Consider the following 5,121-nt stretch of genomic DNA (forward strand, 5'->3'; position numbering starts at 1 on the left):
CGGGACGGTGATCAAACCAAATAAAAACAATTGTAGTTCCGGTAGCCCAATCTACTCTTTTAAAACCCTCCGACGTTTGACTTCGTTTGATATTTTTAAGATCACGCATGATGTTGCACAATTTTGCTGTTTTTATCGTTCGCCTCCGACCAAAAATAACAGCAAATAAAAAATGCCTTCGACGTCGGCCGACCTACCTTATTTACTGAAAGCATACGATATTTAAGCGTGACGTGAAGAAGTGATATTCATCTGCAAAGTGGAGTTATCAAGTTGGCTTCTCCAAGTGTCATCTACGCTGGATAGTTCGTTGTTGTCTACCGGCCAATTCGTACACACAGCGGTTCAACGTTATCAAATCAAATAAAAACGAGGCCTTTTGGACTGCAGGAATAATACAAGCGTTACATTTGTCATTGGCGAATTTAGACGAAGTTACGATTGCGAAACGTTTCGTCATGTTTTTCAACTAAACGATATCACTTTAACAGCATCAAGAGTTAATCTGATTTCACAATACGGTATAAGTCATACGATGAAAAATTATACTATATATTGGATTGCGCGCACGATGTCGCAACACCTGTCCTGTGACGCGCGTGCGCACACACTCGACAACGTTTCAAAATGATTCTTGTTGCGCAGGTACCTATACTGTCGTCTCGTCTGAACGAGCGCCAAAAATCGTTGCGCACGTTGATTGCTTCAACGTAGTAATTAATGTGACATCCAGCACGATTTAAATTTAACAACTCATTCGACAATGCTCCCTGAGACAGGATAACTGCAGGATGAATGATACATTGGCAGGTACAGTAGTCTATTACTTTTAAATTTAGAAATTAATACATCTCTGTTACTTTTTTCAGATACGGACTGAGAGTTATAAATACGTTTTGTCAAAGTATCGCGACTGTTCGGTGTTATAGGATGCCTCCGAGAACATTTTGACTATATGATAAAATATGAAAAAGTCCGCTTTGTATCTACTTTTAGAACTGATAGTTTCAAATTACGATCATCGCAATGCTCCTGTTCACGTTGTGATATAAGTAACCTTACACATGTAGTTTTCACTTTCGTTGATACCACCACCATTAAAATGGTTTTGTTTTAGCAAACATGCACGGTGTGTACTTTCTAACAAATCTATGAAAGGATAAGTTTTGTGGAAAGTCTGTTTTTAGCATCGTCGTAAACCACGTGCCTCTTACGGCAATAGCTCAGCGCTACCCCTCGGTCAGCGGAGCGGAAATTATTGCTCTGGCTCGCGATAATGGTTTTTAGACAAAGAAGAATGGAAAGCAACGGATTGACAGTTTATTGCAGTCCGAGTCGTCTTCGGCTTATATATCCAACAGTCTGTGCATTCTCTATATACGTGCAATGTCTGCGTTGACTTTTTTTTCAGACTCGAATACAGGAAACTGACAGACAAAAATACGGCACACTGGTCAAAAGTTTAACGGCTTCCACTGCGACACTCACCTTTGAACGGCAAGCAGACAAAACATTGACGTGATACTTGTAGTTACGCCACAGATGAAATGCACTGCCTACAGAAGACTGAGAGTCCAATTAGCTGCCATTGCGCGCGCAAAGCTTTAAGAGGTTGAATGACAAAACGCGGCAAAACGTGAACGTATACTGGTTTAATTTCGACATCCAAATACAAAATCCAGCATGTACCTGTTTTTGCCGGATAACTCTTGCCATAATAGTCACAGCTACTCTATCCAAAGGGTATACATCATGCCTATGCTCTGCATAGGTGTATCACGTGACTGTCATATGCCGGAACAGCCCACTAGAGTAACTGACATCATGAACGCACTTTGTACACACCGCCGCGCCGGGGAAGTCCCTCGTCGAAGCACAGGCGACCCAGACACTATTAATAAGCTTATCATTGAGTTTTCCTGAGTTTTCTCTATCAATTCCTCTCCTTTTCTTCGTACAGTCCCTCTATGGATATAGGGCTCTAGGGACTGTGTCTTCATGCTCTGACTGATCGGAGTAATCAAAATAAATAGTTATATAACCTAACAAAGCCTCTTGACTCTTTATTCATTCAACAACCCATGACAAGAACGCTTATCTCTCATATACACATCTTGTAATTAATTTGTCAACACAACTAATTATGCTAATCCGTGGACTTATCAAGGGTTGGTCAACATTGGAAAGATAGTTTAATGAACATGTTAGTAACCTTTCTGTCTTTCGCGATGTTGATCAACCAAGACAATGCCTGATAAGTCCACGGATTAGCATGATTAGTTATGTAGACTAATTAATTACAAGATGTGTACATGAGAGATAACAAACGTCCTTATAATGGGGTGTAAAATAAATAAAGAGTCAAGAGGCCAGGTTAGGCTATATTTATTTATTTACTACGATCAGTCAGAGCATGAAGAAAAGGAGAGGAAATGATAGAGAAAACTGAGAAAAACTCAATAATAAGTTTATTAATAGTGTGTGGGCCGCCTGTGGTCGAAGTCGAGTTCCACCTTTTAGTGTTCCTGGCGCCATACGGCTCCTACTACAGGCGTATAACGCCGAGGACACACAGCATAGACGGTCAAAGCGAGACTCTGTTTTACCTCTATTAAAGATAGGACACGTTTGGACAATCGTTGAGGTCAGGTACACGGAGCATGTGGCACTTGCGTAATACCAGTAGCGGTCTGACGCAGCGATGAGCTCCAGGACTCACATTTTGCGCAATAATTGATTTAACTCAGCCGTAGGTTCATGGTTGACCCATGCAGATTTCGCTACCACCTAAATGGTCGACCTTAATACATGTTCGTAAACGAGAGCTTGCCGAGTGGTGAAGGAAATATAGAGTACAAAGTGTCCAACAACAGTGAGACCTTATCCTGCCCTACATTGCTACAATAGTGATTACTATCGAAATAATGCGAGGTTACATGTAGATTTGAGGATGTCGATTTGAAATGGTTATATGCCACGGCTAGTACAAACCCAAATGATAGCAGAATATTATCTATGGAAGTCCCACATCTGCTAATTTATATCAGTGTTCACTTTGCATCCTCTGAAGGAGTGTTTCAGTTAAACTGTTTACATAATGTGGTGATACATATGTAGCATTTTAACAATTGATTCCTATGCAATGATAAGCATGATAGTCAACAAGAATGTACATAAAGGAGCACAAGTATACAACAAAGTGGTGCAGCTTGCGAAATCCTCAGTCTCAAGGAAATGTCAGATTCTGTTCTGTCATAGATATATTCACGCAGACTTTGCAACATGTCAGAGAAACCATCTCGCTCCAGGGTCTAACGAGAAAATTGCATGTTGTTAATTGCTTTCCGTGCGAAGTTCTCTACAGTTACCATGATGAAACATCTGTGTACAACTTTTACAGAAGAATAGTTTGAGGGAACTCTGTTTCTTGATCTAAATACAATACGAACATTTATTGTACTTCAGTGAGTTTAATTATTCATTTGTAATTCCATTAACAGATAAAAGGCAGCTTTTTTAACATGTACGACGCTCAAAACAAATACCTGTACCAGGCTGTGACACTTGTTGACAACTTTAAAATGATAAATTTAAAAAGCTCCCATACAAAGTCTAGTACATCAAAACAAAGATCATTATCTATCATGAAACACAATTGTTTTCATGTTTTCACTTGCAAATGAAGGCTAGACTTGCTGCATATGAACATCTTTATTTGTAGTACATCTCTGAGTTCGTCTTATACTTTGAGAAATCCTCCATGGCATGAACTTTTTTAAAGCAGAAATGTCGCAATATATATTGCACACTACAATGCTTGTTTAAATTGCCAAGGGATAACAAATCCAATGATTTGTAAGGCATTGCTTCACAAGTACACGCATTTGGTTTAGATATGACGACATTAAAGGAAAACACATGGTACGACATTCCATGTTTGCTCCAAGATACCCAAGTGAAAGCAATGAGGCTAAAATGGTTGTCTGTCATTCATCTGCTTACACAAATTCTCTTCCTGAAGATGGCCCACAGCAAAGCTGTTTTAGCCCCTACAGCAGATTTCTTGTCGATGAAAGTTCTCACAACTCTACAGATAAAATACAAATGCTCGTATGCAGTTTTGAGGAGGCAATGCATTATAGATCTAATGGTTTGAAAAATTTCTTATCTCTTCAACCCCTGTGCTAAGGAAAACACTATCACAACAGCTGAAAATCCAAAAACCTATCAATAATGTACAACTTGTACATTTGTATCCAGCAAAACTGTACGACACCTTCATCAAAGCATATACCGTGCAGTGTCTTGATGTAAGGCAGTAAAACCTACTTGACATTGTAGTCTTTGAACAAAAAAAAAAATATTTCAAAATCGACGTCTCGTTTGTGAGAACACTCATTAAACCTGAAGTTCATGTCTAACTTGTTGTGTTGTCACATTTCTATTGCATCAGGTGAAACAAAATTGCAGATCAAAATATTGTAGACTAATGATTGTTATTGCCAGGTAGGATTTGCCGTGTGATAAATTCTAATCAGCTGCTGTCTTCCGTTTAAGAGATGTTTATAAGCAGAAAAGATTGAAAACTAAAAATGCTATGGAGTTCATTGAAGATTTGACATGTCGAGGTCAAAAATCGTTAATAAACATGTACACAGTTACATACACTAAAAGTCATGTAAAAGAGATCACTTTCATGACCTCTGATTGACCAGGATGTAAGGGTCACACAGGGTCATGAAAGTGGGCTATTCAACCACCTTGTTGAATCCAAAATACCATTTTCCAAATCTTTAAGATTTATAATTGAATATAATTTTACATGTCATTTTTACAATATCAAAACTGATTATCTTGCTCTTTTTGAAAGTTTTGGGTTGATTATAAATTTCACAGGACTTTACAAGACAAAATTTCATCTTCAAGGATATTTGGAGGACTTACCAGCAGGCTTTGAAATTCAAGGACTTTCCAGGAGCGTACAGACCATGTCTAAATCAGGGAAGAATGCAAGGAATATACCGGTAAATGAAATAGGATATTCTAACGATGGCCGATTCTCAGCATGAATTTGCTTTCTGCAGTTGAAAAACATGATATATTAGATATAGTAACAGCTGC

At 38.6% G+C, this 5,121-nt stretch overlaps 1 protein-coding gene across 1 annotated transcript in view; it reads right to left on the reverse strand.

Moving 5' to 3' along the window:
• LOC139135030 (serine/threonine-protein kinase TBK1-like) overlaps positions 1–1,510 on the reverse strand; it is a 115,010-nt gene extending 113,500 nt beyond the window's left edge. Inside the window, exon 1 of the mRNA XM_070702215.1 lies at positions 1,489–1,510. The gene's annotated coding sequence lies outside the window, so the exon portion shown is untranslated. The remainder of the gene's footprint in view (positions 1–1,488) is intronic.
• Between the last annotated feature and the right edge of the window lie 3,611 nt (positions 1,511–5,121).

Source organism: Ptychodera flava, chromosome 6 (genome assembly GCF_041260155.1).
Source record: "Ptychodera flava strain L36383 chromosome 6, AS_Pfla_20210202, whole genome shotgun sequence".
In the NCBI taxonomy this organism is placed as follows: domain Eukaryota; kingdom Metazoa; phylum Hemichordata; class Enteropneusta; family Ptychoderidae; genus Ptychodera; species Ptychodera flava.